The 14,847-nt window shown below is 37.6% G+C and overlaps 1 protein-coding gene across 1 annotated transcript in view; it reads left to right on the forward strand.

The window, feature by feature from the left end:
- The first annotated feature begins 485 nt into the window (after positions 1-485).
- Positions 486-14,847, forward strand: part of COL21A1 (collagen type XXI alpha 1 chain) — an 84,001-nt gene continuing 69,639 nt past the window's right edge. Inside the window, exon 1 of the mRNA XM_087945641.1 lies at positions 486-817. The gene's annotated coding sequence lies outside the window, so the exon portion shown is untranslated. The remainder of the gene's footprint in view (positions 818-14,847) is intronic.

Here is a 14,847-nt window from a genome sequence, read left to right on the forward strand (position 1 = left end):
GCTAGCTCGTCATTTCATCATCAATGTCCAGTTTGTTTGTTTTAAAGAGGGGAAGAAAAAAAAAAGAATCTTAAAACACAACATTCAGCTGACCCGAGGTATACCAAGATAAGATCTCTAGGGGAATCCAGGCTGATATTTAAAGATTACTTCGCAAGGTTATTTAGACTCGGGAATGATCGAAGCGTACAGTACTGGGTCTCCGATATTCTTGCACAGGATTTAATTTTTCTCCAGGGACGCGACAATCGTTTGTTAAAAAACAAACAAACACACACACACACAAAAAGACAAGATCGCGCCGTTCCGGGCTTCTAATATGACAAACCTCTCACTTCCCCGCGTTATTTATCATCCGCCCCTCCTTCTCTCCTCAAGCGGCTCCCTCGGCAAAAGTTTATCCACGCGGAGGCGCACCGCGGACGGGGAAGCCCTCCTTGCCCGCCCCTCTCCTCGCCAAGGGCTCCTTGCCAGGCTCCGCCCCCAGCCCAGCGCCTGGTTAAAGCAAGTTTCGGGCCTGGGATCTGGAGAGAGGCTGGTTTTTTTTTTCCTCCCTTCCCTCCCCTTCCTTCACCGGCTGTAGCTTTTGAATTAGCAAGGGAGATTCACGTGCCAGTGTTTGGGAATCTGGAAGAGAACGCTTAACAGGGCTCCTTCAGAGTCTTGCCTGCTTGAGATCGTTGGGGCTCCATTTATTTTATTTATTTATTTATTTTTGCCCACCATCTAGCTGTTCCACAGAGCTTGGATCTAAGAGCGAAGGGCTGTCAGCCTGAAGCAGCATTAGGAATTTATCTTTCGGGGCAAACTGCAGCAGGTAGGAGACTCACTGAAGCTCGCCTTTGCAGGATGTAAAATGAGGCGTGGTCGTCTCTCCCCCCTTCCCTCTCTCTCTCTCTCTCTCTCTCTCTCTCCTTCCTTCTTCCCCCTCTTTTCTTTCCTGGGATTGAGGTGTTGCAGTTGGAGTGCTAGGAAAACAGGTGAGTGGGTGAAGAAGCGGAGTAAACCTGAGGGTCTTGCTAGAAGTGTTGTGGGTCTATTTCTTTCTTGGAATCTTTTTTTTTTTTTTTTTTTGAGGAAGCACCTGTGTGAGTGATTTGGGGTCATCCTCCTGTCCGCTGAGCCGGGATGCTGATCTCATCATCTAATCCCATTCCTGGTCCCTGAACAGTAAATCTCTTTGAGATTGGCAAGGTTTATTAAAAAAAACAACAACAACAGGAATATATAAGTAATGCTTGTTGAATGTGTATTTATTGGCTTTTTTCTTTTTTTACAGGCTTTGTGTTTGGCATGTTAACAATAATGAATTTTCTTTTTTCTTTTAGTTCAGCATGTTGCTCTTTAGGCTAATATGAACCAGGTGGGTGTAACAGCATTGATGGTTCAGCTAGAAAGATTAAAAGCAAAAAGCAACAAGAAAAAAAAAAAACTGGCCCTGAAATCAGTGTAACTTTGGTGACTTTGGGGTCCTTAATATTTTCTGCTAAGTGCCTTTCTAAGTCATTGTGCATCCAGAACAGAAGCTATTGAAAGTAAGGGGATGTTGCGTTAAACACAACTTTTATTCTAATTGGCCTGGAAGCCTGTTAGATTCTCAGATTCTCATCATCAGGGGACTTCTCTCTCTCAAGGATATGTAAACTGGTCTGTTCTACGCTTGATGCTTATGGTCACAGACAGGACTTGCCTGTGCTTTGATGAAAACTTAGTTCAAGCAGGACAGAAATACCTCTGCTTAATGGAAAGGCAACCCCAAGGAGTAAGGATTCAAGCTTTCTTTAGACACTCAGATCCATAGCTTGAATGTACTTCTGGATTCAGATTTTGGCAGTGACCAGAAGAGCTTTGTCTTAACTAAGAGTTTGGCAGCATTGCCAGTTCTTAGGGATTTCATATCAGGCTGTAACCCCAAATGCCGTTGCTCTATCTCATCTGGGCTGTTTTAACACACTCCACATGGAAACTTTCTTGGAAAAATCTTCAGAGGCTTTAGCAGGTCCAGCACTCTGTCAGCTGGCTGGCTCCAGAGAACAGGGAAATCCTTTTCTCCAACATTTGCACTTTGTAGCTCTCTTTCTGCTTGCAAATCGAGATGTTGGTTGTGACTGTACAACCTCATACAACTGTATTGTCCCAATACAGTTCAGGTCCTAGACTATACTCTTTTCCTCTAGGAAGAGAGTAGTGGCAGTGTAAGTTGTGTAAAACCCTGCATATGAGGGCATAACATCTGGGTAGTATAACATTTGTATCTCTGTGCTCTGAAATTTCAAAGAAGAACAGTTTATACAGCACCATTCTGACAGGTCCTTGAGAGAAGTCCTCCTGTCTTTAGTGATCTGTTTGGTGAACACATTAAAATAAGCTTGGATTTAAATAAGTGAGATATCTATTCCTAGTTTCTGGAACTCTATATTTGATTGCTTTATTGTCATCAACTTTGGAAATTTGTATTTCATGAATAATGTGAGATGATGAATTATTTTCCAGAACCTGCTTCTGAATCAAAAGGAAACATTTGTACACCTTGCAAGTAAAGATCACTTTTTACATTGTTTATGAATTTGCCTTATTCTGCTTGGAATCATCTTACATTTACACCAAACATTAAGTCTTGTAGAGAATTCCATACTTGAGCCATTACTCTATGGAGAAATATTTTATTTGATCTGTCTTGATAGATATTAAGTTTTATTGGGTTACTTTACGTTCTAGATACATTTGTGCACTGACACACACGTATACATCATACTGTATATAGCATGTCTTCCTATACCTTATTACTATTATAAATGAGGACCCCTGTCTTGTCTAAAAGAAAATGAAATGTTCATCCTGTTCATATGAAATTGTTTTAGCTATTAAATATTTTGATTGTCCTTTTTTATGGCATCTTTCTAGCTAAGTGGTGACTTCACAGTGTCTTTTTTCATTATTTATAGGTCCTAAGCCATTCAAACGTATATTTGGCTACTCTGTTGGTCTTAAGTGGGCAATCTTGTTCACTGATAATTATAAGAGTGATTATTATGGAACTCAGATAACTCATCAAACTTAAATATGTATTTCTATAATATCATTGGCATGTGGGCAACCCATGCCTAAGGAAACGCTGGCGTATTGGATAAATGCATTGTCATAAATGCATCATTGTTATCTTAAAGAAGCAGAACCCTGAATTTTACATGATCTCTCATTCTAAAGGATTGGGGGGAAACCCCCCACACAGTTAAAACTTAAAAAACTGTGGTGTGCTCAGCTTTTATATTTTGTCAGCTAAGGCTTCTAATTCTAACTAAAATCAATCCTGTGATTTACCCCAATGAAATATATGTGTATATGTGATACACTTTTTATTGTATTTATTTGTACTGTATGCATTAAGCATTGTTCATTAATGAATTGTATCGAAAACCCTTGTCATGGTATAAGTGTATGCAGTGGTGGGATTCAAATTTGGTGGGTGTGGCAGGGAAAGGATACTGTAAAATCTCCAGTCAGAGATGATATTTGCCGGTTCTCTGAACTACTCAATATTTCAAAATTTCCACTATAGGTTCTCCGGAACTGGTCAGAACCTCCTGAATACCATCTCTGTGTGTATGGAGATAATCATCCAGGTTATGGTTGACCCAAAGATGCTTTTTTTCCCCCTCAAAAGGCAACTGGACTTTGTTTTTTCTTTGAAAACGTTTGGCTTCTTATCCCAAAAGCTTCTTCAGCAAAAGGTTTTCAGAGAAAAAAAAAAAAGCAAGAAATCCAGTTGCCTTTTGAGGAAAAAAAAGCCCCTTTGGGACACCTTGTGTCATGATAGTGATGTTGGGTAGCACACAGAGAATTAAAGCCAACAAACAATACTGTATAACAATAGAACCTAAGAAATAATAATTTGTGTGAATCTAAAATTCCAACATTAATACATACAGACCCACATTGCTCCACCCACATGGCTGGTTTAACCTACTGGCTCTAATAACTGTGGGAAGATCAAGGTCTTCAATGCCTTATGAAAGTGTAGAAGGGTTAGAGCCCTGCTGATGTTTGGGGATTGCTGTGTATGTCAAAGGATCAGGTAAAAAAAGTTACATTAGTTGAGTGAATTACTAATCCAAACTATTTGCCTATAAAGTAAGGTTTCCATTTATAAAATTAAACGATTCCTCAGTGTGCATATACCATTCATTTTTTTTGTCCCAGACACCTTTTTGTTCCTTCCTTTTTTCACCAGGATGGGATAAAGAGATGAGATAGCTGCTCTGAGAAGAAGGGCTAAGAGACAGAGAGGAGCAAAAACTGTGATGGTGATGATACTGAATAAGTAGAAGTAACTGGAAAAGGAAGGATAGATGAGAGAGATGCTCTGTTTAGACGGTATAAAAAAGAATTAAAATTCAGCAGGCAGATAGTACCTTTCACCCAGTGGCTAATCTTCAAAGGGACCAGCACTTTTAAGCAGTGTATCTGTAGGTATCTATACCAGGATTTCCCACCAGTGCAAAATCTTTTCTTCTTTACAAATGTAGAATGACCCCTTCCCCAATTCTTAAGAAATTATAGTGGGAAGGAGGGAATTTTATTTATCTGCATTGCTTCAATCATTTGTATTAGCCGCACTCACTCGTCAGCAACTGCTAATGTTCCTGACAGACTCTTGCTTGGGCACACTGGTGCTGATATTGGCTACTGAGCTGCTGTGAGCTGTTAATTAAAGCTTTCCTCAGTGTCCTGGAATGTCTGATACAATGTTCTTCCAATGCAACATAGGACATTTTTGTTTGAAAGTGTATCTTTGTTCACTCTTGGGACCAGCTAAACCTGCAGCTTAAGGGGGTTGGGAAGAACAAATATTGGCCCATATAAAAACTCTACTGATTCTTGGTCCCATACCAGAAGCTAATGTGTAATTGTAAAATTCTTTAGTTTGTAGGTCTTAAAGTTTAGGTCTTTGGTAAATTTCTCTGTGTTGGAGTTATGAACTGTTTCACTCATTGTGCTAATGTACAATTGCACTGTGGTTTGTTGCATCACAATTGTGTAGATTGGTACACCACAGTGTGCTAAAAATTTCATCACACTTTCTTGGCATCCTCTGGAAACTCTGTGTCCCGCACCTCACTCCTCAATAAAAACCCATGTCTTCTTTAAATGAGTTGCTATAGAAAACAAATTAGAATTTGCCTTGGAGGCTAGTTTAAGGCTAGATTCACACATTATTCTGAAACAGTCTTTTATCCAATCATGTTTATCAAACATGCCATGATAGAGTGGGTTTCCTAACACTAAATCTTAATTTATAGTTTACAATCCATAATGGATGGCTTTACAAAGCATGCTTGGTTAAAACCAGATAAATGCTAGTGTGTGGCTTAGCAAAATATTTTTGTCACTAAATTAGCAAAGAGATGGAACTGGATTTGAGGAATAGCTATATGTACTTTCTATTAATGTTTTCTTTTTCTTATAAAGCATAATAGTTAGCTGGAAGTAGGAATTGTAGATTCTTGATGATGTTTATGAGCTTCCTAATATTATGGCTGTAGTTTGGTAATTATGGTGCTTTGACTCTTATGGCATTAGAATTGATTTTGTGGCTTTACCTCTGGGAGATTTTCATTTGATACTTAAAGGTTTTAACCACAGCTGTAAAAATATTGTAAATATAACAAGTCTGGAATAAACTGGAGAGTTCAATTGGCCCAATAAAATAGTTGTGCAGAATTTGGCCAATCTTGGTTGGGGAGGGTCCCTGGCTACCTAGAATATGAGTAAGAAAGCATAAGGAATCCTAGCAAATGTAGTCACCTAACAATTGAAATAGGACTGGGCAGTATATTTATTGAAATAACACTGAGAAAAAGGTTATTTTGGCACAGTCATGGGTAAGCAGTTACTTTTGAAATTATTCCTAGATATTGGATTGCCAGATGCTTAAAAGTGGAAACAAAGCAATCTTATAGTACTGCTGATTAATGAAAACCTCAGCACTTTATATAATATTGAAATATTATCTGCCTTACATTTGCTACATCTAAATATTTTACTTTGCAGTAATTTCCAATACTTTTCGCACTCTAGTTCCTGCTGTGATGTAACAATAGAATGGAAATTAATAGCACAAGTTCAGAGTCATTATGTTTAATGGCTTCCTATTTTTAAATTGAAACCCTATTTTTAAAGCTGTCTTTCGAAGAGCAGTTGCAAACCATGCAACGTCACATTTGGGCCACCCAAATTCAAATGTCATCTCTTGATATGGGTTCTCCATCCAATTCCCAGTCTGATCAGATCCAAAAGTCAAGGAAGTTTTCAAGCAAGGAGTTATGGCTGCCCAAGGTGATATTGCAGCACTCAAATATGTCAAGTCTTTGAAGTCTTGCTCAACACAAATGAGAAAAAAATATTTGACAACTTATATGCCTCAAAATCTCAGAACAGCATTTTAAAAAGCTCAATTTGAACAACTGGACTCCATGGAAAGATGAGGGAGGTTTCAAGGAGCCAGTTTGATCAAGTGATTAGGCCACAAGGCACCTTAAGGTTGGTTGCTCAATAAAAGGAAACGTCTGTATATGGAAGAAACAGTGAAAGGTATTTCAGGAAAATTTATAGTAAAATGTTTTTTTAAGCAGTAAGTGACATGGAAGCTGAACCATGCCTTGTATAACCAAGATTAGTAAAAAGTCAATGTTACTTTTATCGCTTGAAAAATCTTGGCTGAATTGTGTTGATTGTCCTCAATATTGGTTAATTCCTATTGTTTTAAGATTGGATAAAAAAAGAGCAAAGAAAGATGTGAAATGAAAAGTGGAAGTAAGTGAATTGGTGCAAAATAGAACTACTTCAATTGCATTGGAACTAGTCCAGTTTAAAACAACAGAGCAACTGTTAAATTATTGTCTCTTGGACTAAGACTCAATCTCTGTGTCTTTCTGTAGTCCAGCTGTCTTAATATACCTGCAGAATATAAATATGCTCCAGCATAAAAGGTGTTATTTCACTTGAGTTACGTCATGATTTTGTGGTGGAGGTGGCTCCAATGGCACTGATTCTTCATGACCACAAGGAGATAATGGGGTATAAATAGAGAGTTAAGCATTTATTATGTATCGTCTCTTGGTTTATACTCTGCCTGCCTGCTTTGCCTAAGACAGTTAATATACTTTAAGATATGTGGATTTCAATTCCCAGAATTCACCAACCAGGAGTTGAAACCCACACATCTTAAAAGTTGCCAAGTTAGAAAAACACTAAGAGGTTGCTAATCAGGGATCCTTTTCTTCCCAAGTACACACAACTCATTTCCCATTTTCCCTCTGATAGGCTGAGCTACGTTTTGCTTATCCCTAAATTGTATTTTCTGTAAATAAACCTTCTTTCATTTGTGTTGTCATACTAGCTTCCCCTAATCATTGCTCAGATCAGATTCCCAGTCTTAGGAACACCCACATATGGAACACTTCCAGATCCAACATTTTCCTTACTGCTTGTTTCTGACAAATGATCATCTTTGGGGTCAGGGTAAATATTTATGGAGATAAGATGTTTAGTGTGGTTTTGCTTTGAGGCAGGATAAGAGGTAGTGCTTGGTTCCTCTCCATAAAGCCCTTCATAATGAAGTTTTGCTAGCAGCTATTGCTCTCCCTTGTTCTTACTTTAGGATCATTTTTTTATTCATAAATTCAATGGATCTGAGGGTAGAGAAGATGTTGGAGTGTCTCTACATCCTTATTGCTATAATACATTCATATGGCTGCATTTTCATTATTTTTTATTATTGCTGTGTTTTCATTGTTTATTGTTTTATTGGTTTACTATTGTTAGTTTCATATTTTTTTAGAATTTTACATTCTACCATTTTAAGTACAGAATAGCCTGTGGTGAGATGGGCAGCAAACGAATTTAATAATAAATAAATTCTATCCATCCCAACCTTTTGGAGAATTGCAAGTGGCAATTCCCTTCTGTTCATGTAAATAATATCATAAATATTATGTATACTTAGACACAAAGTACTGAACTATGTATTGTGCAGTTCTATTTTGAAGGTGAGTAGAAATTATCTTATAAGTGAATAATTTTGTATTGTATAGAGCCAGAGGTAGTATTCAGCAGGTTCTGACCAGCTCTGGAGAACCGGCAGCAAAAATTTTGAGTAGTTCGGAAAACTGGCAAATTCTACCTCTGACTGCAGATTTTACAGTATCCTTCCCCTGCCATGCCCACCAAACCATGCCCACAGAACCGGTAGTAATTTTTTTTGAATCCCACCACTGATCCAAAGGTATAGGTCTACTGACACAATGAGATTTTTCAGCTCATTGAAAACCATTGTTGACTATATACTGTATATCTGTCTGTCTGTCTGTCTGTCTGTCTGTCTGTCTGTCTGTCTGTCTGTCTCTCTCTCTCTCTCTCTATCTATCTATCTATCTATCTATCTATCTATAAAAGTGAAATACCACTCACGCATCATCACAAAATCTCCAGAACCGTAAAGCCTACGCACTTGAAATTTGGCACGTATGTTCCTCTTGGCTTCTAGGTGTTTACTTAGAAAGGATTTTTCAAAATGACCACCAGAGCATTAGTATTTCGCATATTATTATTGACACGCTCTGATGCTAAGGAGTTCTACTCCCCTTCCCTGCCTGAAAAAAAATATCTTCCAAATGCAAAACACAAGCTGATGGGGGGGAGTTTAACTTTTAGTTTCATAGCACCAAGCAGCTTTAGTACAGAACAGTTGAGCTAAGCCACATCCAGGCTCTTTGCTGTCTCCTTCTTGCTCACACAACTGCTTCAGTTTCCAAACAGCCCTCAACTCTCTCCCACACTGACAGGACACTAGCCAGATGAATACCGATGGATGCTGGTAGGCAGAGGCAGAATTTCCCCCCCTTATTTTCCTCCCCCAAAACTAAACCCGACCACATAGTTTCATAGCGAAGAATGGGTATCGAGCTAGTACTGAATATATTGGTTTAGATTAAATACTTCTGTTAATTTATCAAGCCAGCATTCAGGTCCCTTGGAAGAGCTAAGTGCCTTCTTTCCCATTTATTGATCAGCTTGCCTTATTTGTCTTGCATGTAGGAAAACCCTGTAGAATCTCTTCGCATTGGATTAAAAAAAATAAGGTTTTTTTTTCATAGAAATTCTGGTTTCTGTAAGCCACTGATCTATCTAGTTCTTTTGCTCAACATTTTAAATGAGCCAGTCTGGCATGCCGTACAATCCATATACCCTATCTTACACATGGTTTCCAACAAATCGCGCCTATCAAGTCAGAAGTCCTCTGGGTTGTGGTCAAAGCTTTCCCCCACTTGCTTCTTAATGGTTTATTCTTCATGTTATCTGGAATAGCATAATCTTAAAGTGGGTCAAATTCAGCAGTCAGTACAGCTTGCCAGAACAAATTGCATTTAGCAGCACAGTCCTTCTGCCTTGCATCAAATCCTGGAGAACACAACAGGAACTTCCTCTGTTGTAGACAAGGAGTCTGTAGGTTCAAGGGCCTCTGTTGAGTCATAACAAAAATTGAAATTGAGTTGTTCCCAACTTTTAAAAAAAGTTTATTGTGGTTCTTTTGGCTCCACTAGAGATGTCGGAGAACTTCATTCAGACCCTATTTCTGGGTAAATGAGCCTAATTTACACTTTCCAGACTACTGTGTACATTGGAACATAACTTTCATCTGGTTTTTGCACTTTGCCAAATTTTGTGATGCAGTTTTCGGCACACCATTTGCAGACCAAATTGAATATATTAGGAAAGTTACATCAACATGCATATGTTAAGGAAGATGATCTATGCAAGCAAATATGTACTGCTTTGCTTTTTTAAAAAAGAAATCATAGAATAATGTAGACATTTGATAAAACAGAAATATGATGGAGTTCATACAAAACTTTCTATCTTTGATAGAAAGTCTTCAGTATTTTAATAACTTTATGTGTCCTTCAGTCTAAAATGTTATTAGTTATCCATTCTCTTTTTCTTAAAATAATGGAATTTAGCTGTTACATATCCAAAGTAATACATTTGACTTTTTTGTATTCACAGAATAAACTTGAAACTACATATGAAAATTATTGACAAGGTGCTCTTAGGTTCAGTTCAAATAAATTCAAAGTTCAAAGATTGATTTCAAGAAAATGCAGCAAAGTAAAATTTGGAATCAAGTCAAAAGTTGTGAAAAATACTCACAAATTCAAAACTAGTCAACCTGTAATGAAATAGATGTAGTCCTTGACTTATGACCACAATTGAACTCAACATTTCTCTTGCTAAGCAGGACAGTTGTTGAGTGAACTACTTGGCGACTATTGCTCCACTGCTGAAAATACGCATTGGTTGCCAGTAGTTATATGGGCGCTGAATCTATGATATGCTATCCTAGATTAGCATATCCTAGATTTAGAAAAGGAATACCGTAGATTTAGGAAAGGAGTCAAGTCCTTTATTTCTACTAGTCCCCCCCCCCCCTCACCCGTTTGGCTATGCTGAGGGGTGATTTTTATTAGAGGTTAATTATTTATTTATCTGTGTTCTAGTCTGGCCTTAGGTGTGAAAGCCAGCTGAGTGTTCACAGGGCGGTTGTAGTGGGGAAAAATTGAAAGAAGGGGTGCTTTTCTTAACGTACATCACTTCATTCTGTGCAAAGAAATAAATGAAGTATTACTGAGGGCTGGTCCTCTGGATCTTGTATGCCTTTTCATCAACTACTCAGTGCTTTTTAAAATAGGTTCCCACAAGTCTGCCAATTGCAATGTAATTGCCCGGTTTTTTGAAAGCTCTCCACATCACAGTGCAACATTAGAGAAGTGTTAATGTTCTCTTGGGACGCAGGCTGTTCTGGATGACCTTTAACTTATTTTCTGGAAGTCTGAAAAAAGGCTGAAATCATACGACTTTGGTTTTAAAATTAAGAAAGCAGGCTAGCAAAAGGATAGTAAGAATCTCAAACTCAGTACTGTTTGGGGTCTTGCTGATCCACTCAATAGAAATCTTGGGCTGGAAAACGAGAATTAGAGGCAAAGAGGAAGCTAAGACGAAACTGCCATTTGCTACCCGGAGGACTGGCTGTGTATGAGCTTTTTTGATTTTTGCACTCTTCATAATTAAGAAGAATGTTTTGCTTTTTGTTTTGGATATATTTGTGGTTCAGAGCATCCATAGGAATGACCCTAGAAGTTTCTTCTAAACTGCAAATAAATGTGTTGGGCTTTGGGACAAGAGCTGCTTACAGTTCTTTTACATAAATATCCTTTGAGAGTCTTTTCTCATTAAGACTAAAGCTCCTGCCAGAATGACTTAATGTCACAATCTTGCTGTAATGTGCAATTGAAAGAAATTTGCTGTTTCTTCCCTCACTATATGTTCAGTGAGATTCGGTACACATGCACTTGGTGTTCAGGAAACCAGTTGGCTTCTAGATACACAAGGAGAAAGTCCCTTAAGGTTAATTGAAGAAACTTGACTGATTGCTGTGAACTGTACAACCAGATGAACAACTTGTACAGTGAGTATCTTGTTTCTCGGTTTGTTTGTCCTCAACTATATCTGAACATTTCTTTGGGTCCTGGAGAAAGATCCCCTCTTGATGGCTGGAAGGGGGGAATTGAATTTAACAACTCGATGATTCCCAGATGACACATGTCACTGACACTGCCTCTTATGGCAGCAATAAAGAATAAATAAAATTTATAAATAACAAGTGGATTTTGAATCTGGCAGTGTAGGATTCAGAATTTCTTAACTGCAGTTGACAAATAAATATCCTCTGTGGCACAGGATCTTGAACTTTATCTGGAATTCTAACTGGTGAAGTGGGCTGGGTCCATGGAATTGACTGAATTTCAGGATTTCACCTGCATTTAAGGGTTTATCCACTGTTAATAATAATAAGTTTTTGTCTATGAATACAGTATGGAAGTTTTGATTCCTTCATGCTGGGGCTTTAATTATATTCAGGATAACATAACCTGGGAGTAAAGTAGAGGGTGTATTGCTGAAATAACAGGCAAGCAAAGGATAGATGTATTTCATAATTCATTCTTACTTCCCTCAAGTTGATATAAGAATTAGAGTTTAAATACTCCTAGATGCCTAGGGATCTACTAGTTTGTGAAACTTGATGAATAATATTTTTGATGCCAAATATTTGCTAGGTTCTGCTGCTATAGCCCTTAACGGTTCATATTTTAAAACGTAAAGGGCTATAACAAGTTTGTTTGCAAGGTTTCATAGACTGTATTATTAGATAATCTAAAACTGAACTGGCATGAGTTTTGATTGGGACACTGGCTTATGGGAAAGTGGATGACCGACTCTTTCTTCTGTAAGTATTGCTTAGCTGAATTCTAGCACTTCATGTAAATGGATTAGTCATACTGGGACTGAAATAGTAAAAAAAATGCATTTATTTCCCCCCCTGTTCTCTCTCTCCATTATTGTTGACACAAGCAAATGATAAAAAGAATATTTTCATTATTGTACATTATTAATATTAATTGGAAAAATAGCAAGCAAATAGAGCCTGAATATTGTCCCTGTTATTGTTTGCTAGGAGTAAAATGTAGAGGCTCCTGCATATACTCTAAATAATAAGAAAAATATGATAAATCTGAAGTATGGCTCTCCAGGACAGCGATTGTGGGTGGGCAGGGAGCCTAATAAGGGCAAAACCTACAAGAATCTCTGCTCCCTCACCATGTCTGTTAAGGCCCTTGCTTATAATTTATTTAACTTCTGCCTAAAAATTAGTGGCAATTTTTTGTTTGATGTCAGAAACTGACGTTCCATTTATACTTTAGCTAATATTGACCTCTTAGGTCTGTACTTCCTTATCTATAGCAAAGCCTAATTCAGGTCTAAAATGACCAAATCTTAATTCATTGAGAATTTTTTTTAAAAAAAGGTAACAGTGCGTGGCCATTTGATTGCGATCAGTCTGCACTCACTCTATCATTATTAGAGTGTTTTTTTGGGGGGGAAATCCAAGATACAGCATTTCACTGACTTGTGAGCCTAAACTCTAAACCAGGGGTGTCAAACTGGATTTCTTCCAGGGATGGATTAGCATTGTAGTTCTCCTCCATATGCTGGCAGGAGGTGGGAGATGGGATGGAACGCTTCCTGCAGCAACCTGCCAGCCAAAATGGGGCACGGGGACCTCCTGCAGCACCCTGCTGGCCATTTTGGCTGCCAGAGGCACCACGGGCTGGTTTTTTGCTATTTCCAGGCTGGCCCTACAGGCCAGATTTAAGCATTCCGTGGGCCAGATCTGGCCTGTGAGGCTTGAGTTTGGCATCCCTGCTCTAAATAGTATGTTAGTTGTTATTAATTTTAATTGTATATTTACTGAGTGTTTTTATTTGTTTTGGTCTCTGGTCTATGACTATAATAAACTAAAACAAACAAACAAACAAAAAAAACCCCAGTATTTTAGTATAAATATGCAAGTAAATGACATCGATCATGCCCCCTTGATGCTTAAAATGAAATATATTCCAGCTAAATTTTTGCATATAGCTGGGTTGTTTAAACTCGTCAACTTGCACATTAAACTCACACATTACAGCTTTTACAGGTAGTCTTTGACTTACAACCACAATTGGGATTGGGATTTCCATTGTAAGTCAGTATGGTCATAAAACAAATCCTCATATGACCAGATTTGATTTTACTGTCATTTTTACCACAGTCATTAAGCAATTCACCATGGTCATATGGCTGTTACGTAAACCCAGCTTTGCGGATTTGCTCTGTTTGTCGGAAGCCAATTGGGAAAGTCACAAATTATGATCATGTGACTACACAAAGCTGCAATTATTGTAAATGCAAACTGGTTGCCAAGTGCCTGAATTGTGATATGACCACGGGGGGACTGACAAGGTCCTAACTTCAAGAAGAGGTTATAAAAAACTTTTTCAAAGACTGTTGTAACTTTGAGCTTTTGTTAAATAAATGGGTGTAAGTTAAGGACTAATTTGTATTAAGTATATTTACATCTTCCATCAATCTTTCCTCAAACAATCGTATCCACTCATTATCAAACACTGAATACTTGGATTCCTGATTGTGAAATCAAAAGCTTGTCAAAAGTGGCTTTTTTGTTGTGTTATAATCTTTGTTACTATAACATGCATACTGTGCTAGATGACGGTATAGTATATAATGGCTGATTGCTCTTATCCTTTGTGTTCCTTTGGCTGCTCTTTGTAAAAGAAAGGAAATGACTAGTTACATAGAACTACATCCCTCAGGAAATTTATGTATGCTAGATTAAAATTTGGCATATTGTAAAGCAGGTCTGCACATTTTTATAGTGCTTGAGAAGTTTCATAACAGGTCATTGGCAGAGTTATTAGTACCAGGTCCCAGATAAATAATGACACCTTTCCAGAAATACCTTGTGTTACATTTCTGTTTTGTAGATTTGGATAAATGTTTATTTTCTGTATTTAGGTCAAAAGCCACAAATACTGAAGAATAAGCCATTGTTGAACTTGGCACTTTATAGATAGCTATGGGCTTCAAGAAACTAACTTTTGTAATATTGATGATAACAAAAGGGAAAAAAATATAAACGTATAAAGCTATATTTATTTGGTTTGTCATTGTATAACTATTTTAAAAAAACATTAAAATTCTACAAAAATGCAAAAAACAAAAATGTTGAAAAATATTAGGGAGGAGAGAAGTGTAAGTGAAAAAAATTAAAAAAGCATAATTTCTGATGTCCATTGAAACAGTTACAAATACAAAATACATTAACCTTTTGATCTGAATCAAAATTCAGTAATAGACAGTATTTCTGTAATTGTATATAGTGGTTTTTGA

This window comes from Notechis scutatus, chromosome 1, assembly GCF_049901735.1.
Source record: "Notechis scutatus isolate UNSWTSFEM ecotype Mainland chromosome 1, rNotScu1.2, whole genome shotgun sequence".
Classification (NCBI taxonomy): Eukaryota; Metazoa; Chordata; class Lepidosauria; order Squamata; family Elapidae; genus Notechis; species Notechis scutatus.